The 12,467-nt window shown below is 45.4% G+C and overlaps 1 protein-coding gene and 1 pseudogene across 1 annotated transcript in view; both read left to right on the plus strand.

Moving 5' to 3' along the window:
* LOC124775479 overlaps positions 1–12,467 on the plus strand; it is a gene marked incomplete at its 3' end in the record, with an annotated part of 225,567 nt that overhangs the window by 88,144 nt on the left and 124,956 nt on the right. The window lies entirely within an intron of this gene.
* LOC124778876 lies at positions 7,818–7,935 on the plus strand (annotated as a pseudogene).

Consider the following 12,467-nt stretch of genomic DNA (forward strand, 5'->3'; position numbering starts at 1 on the left):
AGAACTGTTGTTTGATGGCTGCTGCAATGGGGTTCTTTGAATTGCTCAATGGAAATCCTATGTTACTATTGCTACGGTTCTCTTCCAACCTAATTTCAACGGATTTATTGAGGACGCAGTCCCAAGAACAGAACGACACAGTTTGGATCTCCTTCATCTTCCTCTCCTTCTTTGGCAGTCCAACCCCTGATCATCCTCGGCCTCCTCAACAACCTGCCTCCATACATCTCTATTTCTCTCTTCCCTCCTCGGGTCTTCACCTTGGTAAGTTCAGCCAACACATTGTCCAGGCGACTTGCGCTTCGTCGGTCCTACCTTCCAGTGGAATAGAGTTTTACTTTCATTATGTCCGCCTCCGGCAGCTGAGTGGTCAGCGCGACAGAAGCTGAATCCTAAGGGCCCAGGTTCGATTCCCGGCTGGGTAGGAGCTTTTCTCCACTCAGGGACTGGGTGTTGTGTTGTCCTAATCATCATCATTTCATGCCCATCGACGAGCAAGTCATCGAAGTGGCGTTAAATCGAAAGACTTGCACCCAACGAACGGTCTACCCGACGGAAGGCCCTAGTCACACGACATGCACATTCACTTTCATGATTCCTTTGATTATCCTTTCATCCATCATCCTCTCCATATGTTTGACCAGCGTAGTCTACATCAAATTTTTATAACTTTTACTGTGCCTTTCCCCTATATAGCTGCTGTAATTCATAGTTGTAGCATATTCCCCAACCCTCTGGCTCTCACAGCTCCACACATTTTTCTCAGAATTTTTCTCTAAAAAGTTTTGGGTTGTTTATAGATGCCTCTTTATATTACTCACCTTTACGCAACAATAGGTAATACGAGAGAAGACCATACACTTCACTTTGCTGCTCTTGTAATTAGAGAATCTTAACGTCGCGTAATACGCTCTATTTCCTGCTTGTATCATTTTTCACGTGGTTAATGGAAGCAGCTCACTATATTAAAACATTGAGATCTACCTATGCGTATTATTTATTAAAACTTTAAAAAAAATTATAAAAATATTCTAATGCCTAGATCGCATTTACATAAGACAAAATAAGGTGACTATCTCGTTTCGGTTGTAAGTAGCAACAATCTTGACATCATGCGTAAACGAAATGCTGGTTGAACACAAACTGAATATGGCAGTCGTTATGGCATGCGTCCGTGTAAAAAGCAACATGAAGAAGAAAAATTTTTTTGAAGAGCAACAACAGAACTGAGCCACGCTGTACACCATACTTGTACGAGACACAGCTTGAATAAACCGTCCATATCAAATTGCGTCTCGTAAGAACATAGTATAAAGCTTGGTTCAGTCTTGTTGTCGCTGTTCAGAAAATGTTTTCTTATTCATGATGCTTTCTACACAACGCATGTCGCAGCTTGATGACTGATATATCCAACTCGTATTCAGCCTGCATTTCGTATATGCATCTACATCTACGTCTACATCCATACTCCGCAAGCCACCTGACGGTGTATCGCGGAGGGTACTTTGAGTATCTCTATCGGTTCTCCCTTCTATTCCAGTCTCTTATTGTTCATGGAAAGAAAGATTGTCGGTATGCCTCTGTGTGGTCTCTAATCTCTCTGATTTTTTCCTCATGGTCTCTTCGCGAGATATACGTAGGACGGAGCAATATACTGCTTGACTCCTCGGTGAAGGTTATGTTCTCGAAACTTCAACAAAAGCCCGTACCGAGCTACTGAGCGTCTCTCTTGCAGAGTCTTCCACTGGAGTTTATCTACCAACTCCGTGACGCTTTCGCGATTACTAAATGATCCTGTAACGAAGCGCGCTGCTCTCCGTTGGATCTTCTCTATGTCTTCTATCAACTCTATCTGGTACGGATCCCACACTGGTGAGCATTATTCAAGCAGTGGGCGAACAAGTGTACTGTATCCCACTTCCTTTGTTTTCAGATTGAATTTCCTTAGGATTCTTCCAATGAATCTGTCTGGCATCTGCTCTACCGACGATCAACTTTATATGATCATTCCATTTTAAATCACTCCTAATGTCTACTCCCAGATAATTTATGGAATTAACTGCTTCCTGTTGATGACCTGATTATGATTCTTGCTTGCAACCGAAACTAGCTTGTCAGCTTATTTTAATTGACTTATGTAAATACGGTCTAAGGATTAAAAGATTTTTGTAAATTTAAAAAAAAGTTCATAAATTGTATAAAGACCGCTTTCTCTATTCCTGGACGTCAAGCATTACTATGCGTATTGTTATGGCATAAAACGCTAAATCAGAATAACAAAATCGTCTTATGAATCAAACTGTCATTTGTCCAATTTCCATCGACACAGAAGGTTAATTTTCTCTATGATTCTGTGGATAAAAATAGAATTCGGTGGCCCTGACAGATTCCCGATTCTGTATGCATACATATAATTTTTGTGTTATAATGACTGAACCAGGTGAACGTGAGGATAGTAGGGCTAAAAACACACAAATCGAAATTCACTACAAAAATATCACAAAACAAATTAAACAAAATGTGGCTGATATATGTATAAAAAGATTGTATTTTATTCTCAAGTCAGAAATATCGCCTCAGATTTTTGCAATGCAAATTGTGTCGTAAGTAGACGATGGTTCCAATATAGATTTAATTAATCAGTATTAATTAAAACGTCTCTTTTAATTGAAAATATTAACGGTACCAGGACTTTTTATATTGTGCATCGATTGCTACAGATTGCCTCTGAAAATAATGTTCGAGAAGTTGAGCGATACTCTGCATCGTGCTTTGTGGGGTCCCGTCACGGAAGCCGACCCCACGTAACCCACCATGTCACTGTGAATAAGAAGTGATACTGACTTCCTATAATGGCAAAATTTGAATTATGCTAAGAAAGCTGAAAAGTAAATATAAGTATGAGACCGATGTCAATACCGATGGATAATTTCAAGCTATTTTATGTTGCAGCCGAAAGTGGCTGTAATGTTACAGTAGAACCAGCGTTTTGCAAGCGAAAATGTAGATTAAGACGACGATGTGGTCTTCCTTCTGAAGAAATGGATTTAGAGAGCTTGAAATCGCTCTTTTGTTTATGAACAGGGTGGAGAATGCAGTAGAGTTGTGACCCACGGACCTCCATTTTGTGCTGAGCCGTCAACAACCACCTCAGTTCTTCAGTCTGTTGCAACCTTGTGTGACAACATAGGGCTGTAAAATTTTGGGAAGCCGTCGGCGTTGTATGATTTCGACCGGGAAACGCAAAGTTTACTTTTTATTTATATATTTACGTATTTATTTATTTTTTAGAATGCGCTTCCTTAACTCCTCGTAAGTGGAAGTACGTTCTTATTCAAAATCATATCAAGATGAGAAATCAGCTGTTGCGGAGCACGCAAGCAGATAATGTATTGCACTTGTCATCCTAATACGCCGCTCTAGATTCAAGACCTTGAGATAGCAGGTGTTTACGGCAGCTACACAAATGCGGAAGTCTTCCGGTATGTTGTTGTTTCCAGTGGTGGTACGTCGAGGTCGTCCAAAAACTAAGCACACATCACGGCCACACGACGTCATCCTAGGTTTCTTGTTTTCGAAGTTTCCGTTTTTTATTGTATCGCTTTGTCTGCTGTCTGAGGATTTGGAGACACTGCTACATTATGAAATCATCAGTTATTTTCTTCGTAAGTTTACCATTAGTTTGTGGTTATTTTTCTGAATTTTCTTCGGCAAGCAAATCAAATTCATATTTTGGACAATGCTTTGTCCCTTTTGCCAATGATCAGAGCTGTTATTGCTGTTTCCAACACGACACACTTTCTCGAACACTGTCTTCTTAAACGTTCTGTACGACCACTCGTCAAGCACATGAAAATAACATTGTGTACATAGTGGAGCAGGTACTCTGTACGTGTCGCAAGTTGTGTCGGTCGCGACGGCCACCTGGTGACGCCGTCTGTTTTCTCGTGCCTCAGGCTATCCACTTTATGTTGTTGCGTATATCAGTAACATCTAGACTACCTCCACAGAGGACAGCTGTTCGATTGCATTAGGAGCAAGGCCACAGTGTTGTTACTTCAAGGCCTCTACAGGATTCGAGTGTATCTGATGGTCTCAAACAACTCTACGTACTATAGTCTGTTGAGCAGGAGGTAAAGTATTTACTTCTCTGTCGACAAATTTCTTCTGGTACGACGACAAAAGAAAATCATGTTTGAAGTTCGATGCCCCAGGACAATGAAAGTGGGGGTTGGTTGTGGCTTTATACGACTACACCAGCGACATGATGAAGTAGTTAAAGTGATGGATTAATAGTCACAACTAGTGACATTAAGATCATCATCCAGCCATCTTGTTTCAGGTTTCTCGTGGCTTAATAAGAGATAAATATCAGGATGGTTAGGTATCACAGCCAATTCCGTAAGCAGCATCAATTTCCAATTACTTCAACGTCGGTAGAGTATTATACTTATCCCTGCCGTTGGATACTACAGCAAGCTTTTTTTTTCGGAACACCTTCTTTTAAAATGCCCAGTGGATTCTCTCTTTCTGTCTGGTCAACAACCTGACGGTCAAAAATGAGAAGACGCACTATATAGATTGAGACGATTAACAGACGAGTGGCCTACTTGTCTACTGATAAGAAGTGACCAACGTCATGCAGTAATTCTCTCTTATTTTTTCCGTCGTTATCATTTCGCGAGATGTATACGGGAAGGAACTAGTATGTTGCCCAACTCTTCATGGAAGGAATATTCACGGAATTTCAACAATTAATCTTTCCGTGGTACACAAATCCTCTTTTGTAGCGTCTGTCTCTAGAGTTTGTTGAGCAACTCCGTAAAGCTCTCGCAGCAACTAAACGGACCCGTTAGGAATCGAACCGCTCTTTGCTGGATCTTCCTATCTCCTCTATTAATCCAACTCGCTACGGCCCCAGACTGATGAACGGTACTCAAGGATTGGTGGAACAAGTGTTTCCTAAGCCACTTCCTTCGGGCATTAATTTCATTTGCTTAAGATTCTACCAGTTAATCTCGGCGTGTGTTTTTATTTTTGTTTCATTTGGTCATTCCATTTTAGGTCAGTCCGGATGGTCAGTCCTAAATACTTCAAGGAGTTTAATTTTTCCAGTCAATAGTGTACTCGAGCATAAACGGATTTATTCGCCTATTTGTGCGAAATGTGCTCCGTTTCTTTACGTTCAGAGTCAATGGCCAGTCCCACACCAATCATCGACCCTCTACTGTTTTGCATGCATTTTGCTACGGCTTTCTGCTGTTGCAACGTTCCAATAGACAATATCATAATCCGTGAGCAGCCTCATGTAGCCTCTAACGTTATCAACTATATCATTAATTCAAATTGTAATCAGCAACGGCCTTGAGGCACTCCTGAAATCGTCTAAGACTGAAACTGCTCATGAGTGCCTAACACAGTTCTAGCAGTCTATAGGGAGGTGGCATGGCATGCAAACCTGCAGGCTTGATTAGACTCTTAGACGGAGTTCTATCCTTACCCTACCAACCATTATGGTCATGTGTCATTAGTACCTTCGATATACAGAGAGGTCGTAGGGCACACAACATTAAGTTGAGGAAAAGGGCAAATATCATTATTACACTCAGCATTCATTCTAGGCGAACGGTAACAAAAGCGTGACATTTACCACAAAGTGTTAATAATTCAAGTTCACTGTTCCAGAAGTTGAGAGTAGAGGGTTGAGTTCCAAATTGAGATGGAAGGAAGTACCTCAGCCGTAATTAGCGGCACGCTGGGAAGGGTAACAAATAGTTTACCAATTAAATTTTGTAACGCAGTTCTTTTATATAACTAACGTTTCGATACAACACGATTTTACGTGTCTTCACCGTTACTCTAAATAGACACACAGCGAAATTTACTGTCTTGTCGCTCGTAGTAACTCAGCTTTACAAAGTTTTATCAAGTACTAATGAGAACAGCGGAAGTGTTAAGGGGAACAAGTTACAAATCGTAGCGCTGTAACTGCCACCGTTGGAAAATACCATCATATGTACCATGCAATAGAACAGAGAGAGAGAGAGAGAGAAAAGTAGCGACAACGAACCAAAGCGGTACAGTTGAGGAAGTTACAGGGGGTAGCCCCCCAAGAACCATGGACCTTGCCGTTGGTGGGGAGGTTTGCATGCCTCAGCGGTACAGGTAGCCGTACCGTTGGTGCAACCCAAACAAAGGGGTGTCTGTTGAGAGGCCGGACAAACGTGTTGTTCCTGTTCCACACTATTCCCAACTTCAGGTCGAGCTTACGCCACAAGAATCAAAGATAACGGGGTTTCGGCGATGCGCCCCATGGTTACTCTGCGTCATCGCCTTACCGCCAAGGATTATCTGACCATTTTCGCTGATCATGTCCATCCCATGGTAGAATGTTTGTTCTCAACGGTGATGCTGTGTTCCAAGGCGACATGGCCCCTGTTGACATAGGCCGCATGATCCAGAGCTAGGTTTGTGACCACGAAGATGAATTGTCACATCACCCCTTGTAAGATCTGCAGCGGATAGGTACTTGGTGCAGGGAGTGCCAACTGACCCTTAACATAGACAAATGTAATGTATTGCGAATACATAGAAAGAAGGATCCTTTATTGTATGATTATATGACAGCGGAACAAACACTGGTAGCAGTTACTTCTGTAAAATATGTGGGAGTATGCGTACGGAACGATTTGAAGTGGAATCGTCATATAAAATTAATTGTTGCTAAGACGGGTGCCAGGTTGAGATTCATTGAGAGAGTCCTTAGAAAATGTAGTCCATCAACAAAGGAGGTGGCTTACAAAACACTCGTTCGACCTATACTTGAGTATTGCTCATCAGTGTGGGATCCGGACCAGGTCGGGTTGACAGAGGAGATAGAGAAGATCCAAAGAAGAGCGGCGCGTTTCGTCACAGGGTTATTTGGTAAGCGTGATAGCGTTACGAAGATGTTTAGCAAACTCAAGTGACAGACTCTGCAAGAGAGGCGCTCTGCATCGCAGTGTAGCTTACTGTCGAGGTTTCGACAGGGTGCGTTTCTGGATGACGATCGAAAATATTGCTTCCCCCTCTTTGCACCTCACGAGGAGATGACGAATGTAAAATTAGAGAGATTCGAGCGCGCACGGAGTCTTTCCGGCAGTCGTTCTTCCCGCGAAGCATACGCGACTGGAACAGGAAAGGGAGGTAATGATAGTGGCACGTAAGGTGCCCTCCGCCACACACCGTTGGGTGGCTTGCGGAGTATAATGGTTTGAGCACCACTTTTTCTTGTTTTTGGCATTTGCACCGCCGCTAAGTGTTTCTGGAATTTCAGATCACCCTGCAATTTCCTGGTTATGGTGCCCCCCTCATATCGTTTTGGCGCCGACAGGGTTCACGAGTGCGATAATAAGTACTGCAGCTACATTTGCAGTTGTCGTCCCTTTATTTTTCACCACGGTCCTTTTCAATTACCGTCTGTCACGATCGCTCAACACACACTTTCGTCCGCGTTCTGAATTAGCGGGTAAAGTTTTTCCACTTGCCTTGTGTGCCGTCTAAGTGTCCGATACGGTCTCTGTTGAAACACGACCCACTTGGCGTAGCTTAGTTAAGGAACCACTTGCCATACGAGTACCAACAATTTGCCCACAGTCGAGATTATGCAGTTACGACTACGCAGATCACTGCTCTAACCACGAGAGACACTTCAACGAATTGAAGACAGGTGCCGTTCGTGATCAAATACAACACCGCAACCTGCAGGCTTCGTGAGCATCTGCAAGGATGCATTTCTCGCTTTGTTTTATATTTTTGTTCACCCCTTGTACGAGTAGGGCAACGGCCTTGCCGCAGTGGATACACCGGTTCCTGTCAGATCACCGAAGTTAAGCGCTGTCGGGCGTGTCCGGCACTTGAATGGGTGACCATCCGGGCCGCCATGCGCTGTTGCCATTTTTCGGGGTGCACTCAGCCTCGTGATGCCAACTGAGGAGCTACTCGACCGAATAGTAGCGGCTCCGGTCAAAGAAAACCATCATAACGACCGGGAGTTGTGTGTGCTGACCACACGCCCCTCCTATCCTCATCATCAGCTGAGGATGACACGGCGGTCGGATGGTCCCGGTAGGCCACTCGTGGCCTGAACACGGAGTGCTTGTACGAGTAGATTACTCCTCTGTGACAGAAGCACGGCTCTAAACCTTCCAGAGTGTACTGAATTTGGAACCCGTGAATCATTTCGGACGAATAACGGACCTGTCCTTTAAATGCCTCAGTGAATTTCCTGCTCTATCCGCGTCCGCTTCCCTCTTATTCCGCCTCTCTTAATCTAGCTCGATGTGAACGTGGTGCTAAAGCTCTGGCTGTGGTCTATCCCTTGCCGTCGCAGTAAGCGCCCCCGCCGCCCTCGGTTGAAAGCGTACAGAAGGCGCGGTGCCGGTCTCTTCCTGGCTGCGACTGCCGGCGCGTGACGTGAGCGCTGTAGACGGCGAGGCGCCGGCCGCGTCACGTGAAAGGCGGCGAGACCGCCGCGCAAAAAGCAGCCGTCCGCGAAGGCCAAGGTGGAGGCGGCCGTCCTGCCGCCGCCGCTCTGCAGGCTGTGGGCGTCCCCAGACTCTGCTGCTTACGCGCCCGCCGCCTCTCTCCCCTCACTTCCGCCTCTCGCTCCTCCACGACCGAAAGCTACACAAGCGAAGCAAAGCATCTCGCTTCCTAGTGCCCATTCACCTCGTGCAGCCTCCAATCGAGCCTCAACGGGCTTCTTCTGGCAAAAAATACGAATAGTAGTTATCAAGTTTGAGTTACCACCTCGAGAGAATCGAGCTGCAACTACGAAACTTGGTGACATTTATCTGTCAACGCGACACATCTTTCCCAACGATGGCTTACGTTGTGGCTGCTTGATTGTAGAAATCTATATTTTCGCTGATATCACCTCGTCGTCACTCTCAAAATGTCTTCCATGCAATGGTTTCTTCGACCGAGGAAAGAGGGAGAAGCCACTGGGTACCACATCGTGAGAATATGGGGTTGAAACAAAACCTGATAGCCTACAAAAACAGCTTGAGTGACTGTGACACGTGCAGAATGACCTACAGCATTATAGAGTAAGGACACCACCTTCTAGCACTCGGTATTCATAGCCTCTTGTAACCTCGACTGCAGTTTTCGGCTGTATGCTTCTGCAATGGTTTTCCCCTTACGAGCATAATCTGTCAAAAATAGACCATGACAATCGTAGAACACACTCAGCATCACCTTCTGTAATGAAGTTTCATCTCCAGCTTTTTCGGTGGTGGTGAGTCCACATGTTTCTATTGCTTTCTTTGCTCATTTGTTTGGGGAACGTAGTGATATACATGGCACCCACCCAAGGTGATTAGGCGGCTACAGAAGACATCTGGATTGGCCGGACACACCTGCAGCATTTCCGCTTTCTGATGTCTGTGAGCAGTCGGGAAACCAATGGGCAGCAAACTTCGGTGATAATTAATTGAAACCCTAGCTGCCGACAGGTGTTGTGATATACCTCGATGGAGACAGCTGAAAATGTGTGCCCCGACCGGGACTCGAACCCGCGATCTCCTGCTTACATGGCAGACGCTCTATCCATCTGGGCCATCGAGGACACAGATGAATAGCGAGTCCCGGTCGGGGCACACATTTTCAGCTGTCTCCATCGAGGTATATCAACAACACCTGTCGGCAGCTCAGGGCTTCAATTAATTATCATTTATTCTAGAGAAGCTGCACGGTCACCAATGGTATCTGTTCTTTCGAGAGCAGTTACTATCTTCATACACAGACCTGTGGTGTGTTTAGAAAGTCGTCCAAGGTGTTGAGAACTCATCCCTGACTGATTTTCATATTTCTATTATCACCTATATTTGCCTACCATTCCTTGTGCGATTCCCAGTTCTTCACTGAAAGGAAGTCTGCCACTTCATTCTTCGTCATGCAAACTTGTTGAAACACAATGGAAGCCTCTCCGCCACCTGCCACTATGCCACATGATGCTGAATTGTTGCTGTACAGTTTCTTCAACTCCTCATGGATTGTTGCAGCGTTCTACTCCTACAAATAAAATGAAAATTACCACATGCGCACTCCGCTTCATTAATGGGTAGCGTCATTTTCTTTTCTCACCCCTAGCGGCGTGCTACGGTACTGTGACACGGGGATTTGTATGTGTACTGGCACTGAAACTTGAAGACTCCTCCTCCTATTAATGTTGGAGCTGAGCATTTTGTGGTGTTAAAAGATGGTACTCTATGTATACCAGTTTTAAATCGCATTAGGTCGTAAAGGCCCATTTCGATCTTAAAGTGATTTTTCGCCCTCAAATAAACGTCTGTGAAGATTAACGCTGTCTAGAAGCTCCATCGTCTCCGTAAAAAATAAACGTCAAGTCTACGATATTGATCAAGCGGGTAACAACCTCTAGCAAGTAACTTTGTTGTTCATTTGCATCATGTTACTTTGAGACCAGGCATGTTGTTTTGCAAGGAAAATAGAGTCGAGAAGAATATTATGTTATAAACCTTGACTTTGAAATTTCTGGCGGAAAATTCCCAGTCATGCAATACGTCATGCTTCAATTTATTTAAATGTCCTGCATTCCTTCAGTCTGTTGCGAATCACCACTACTGCACAATTCAACATTAATTTATCCAAACCGGCAAGGCGAAATGAATATATGTTCGCGACTGACAAAAAATGAAATGAGCGTGTGGTACTGATGGCCTGGATGCCCCATCCGGGGGAGTTCGGCAGCAGAGTTGCGAGTCTTATTTCAGGTAACGCGACATTGCGCGACTTGCGAGTCGGTGATAGTGATAATGAAGACAGCACAACACCCACTTCACGAGTGGAGAAAACCTCCAACCCGGCCGGAAATCTAACCCGGGCCCGCTGCAAGGGAGGCAAACACGTTACCACTCAGCTAAGCAGGCGAACCTACGCGACTGACAACTGAATTTTATTGTGAAATTAACCACTAACGCGTTGTTTTTTTCTTAAACGAGGAAGCAGTACATACAATCCGCGTTAAAACCACACGCTGTCTAGTCGCTGTACCAATCGGACGCTCATTAATGTCGCGCTCGGATTCGATCCGGATCTCGTTCACACCTCTGTATCGCAATCCACCACGCTGCGTGTTAGGGGACACGAGTAGGTCGCCCCTTTACTTACTATCACTTGTCAGTAACCTCGTTTCTCCGCCTGCAACTGTTTACGAAATGCCACGACAGTAGACGTGACGTGGTACGCGCTGTACAGAGCGCAACCTTGGGAAACCTCTTTTGTGAGGGAAATTGAAGTGCGGCGGCGGTCGCCGTTACTTGTCAGCCGGAGCAAAACACTGGCCTGCGCGCCGCTGAGCCGCAAGGTGAATGAACAAGCAGGCGCCGCGCCGCCCCGGCCTCCAGAGGTCGCACCGTTCTGCCGCTGACGGCCGCCGCCGGCTGTTTGGTGTTTACCGCCTCTACAGAGCCGCAGGCCCGCAGCCGCCAGCCGGTTTACAGGCCGCCTCCGTAACAGCTCGGCTCTCGCAAGGTCCGCGAGCATCTGTTGCATCACCGGGTCGCCCGGCGGTCAACCTCACGGTGAAAGCCGACTGCTTTCTGCTCTCGTTTCCATCAATCAGGAAGAAATACTAACGTCAGCTCTCAATGTCCAATGTGACGTAACGTTGTGCGATCTTCTTGGTGATTTTACCTAACTATGAAACTAAATGAAAGCCTGTTTGTGTTGTATCATACGCGTTTCACTTCTTTTTATTTGTCAAGCATCTTCAGTAGCCTGTTATGCATATCTTTTTTTATGAATATAGACGGTTCAGTCACATTAAGGTGACTACCGCCTATATTCGACGTCAACGTGCAGTAACCACTCACGAACGGCAGATGGCAGCACTAGCAGTGGAGGGTATATAAATCGTGTCGAGGGGGGTTGACGCACTGAAAACAATGCAGTCCTTGTAGTAATGCGAAAACGGAGTGATTTACCTGACGTTCAATAGGGCAAATCATTGGCCATCGGGTCGGCCGGGGTGACCGAGCGGTTCTAGGCGCTACAGTCTGGAACCACGCGACCACTACGGTCGCAGGTTCGAATCCTGCCTCGGGCATGGATGTGTGTGATGTCCTTAGGTTAGTTAGGTTTAAGTAGTTCTAAATCTAGGGGACTGATGACCTCAGAAGTTAAGTCCCATAGTGCTCAGAGCCATTTGATCCATATTCCACATAAAAACAGCCCTCATCATTATGGAGCCAACAACAGCCTGCACAGTGCCTTGCTGGTTAACTTGGGCCCATGGCTTCATCGGGTCTGCTTGCCACATTCTAAACCGACCACCAGCTCTTACCAACTGAAATTGAGACTCATCTGACCAGGCTACGGTTTTCCAGTCGTCCAGAGCCCAATCAATAAAGTCACGAACCCAGGAGAGGCTCTGCAGGTGACATATTCTTAGCAAAGGTACA

Source organism: Schistocerca piceifrons, chromosome 2, assembly GCF_021461385.2.
Source record: "Schistocerca piceifrons isolate TAMUIC-IGC-003096 chromosome 2, iqSchPice1.1, whole genome shotgun sequence".
Taxonomy (NCBI): Eukaryota; Metazoa; Arthropoda; class Insecta; order Orthoptera; family Acrididae; genus Schistocerca; species Schistocerca piceifrons.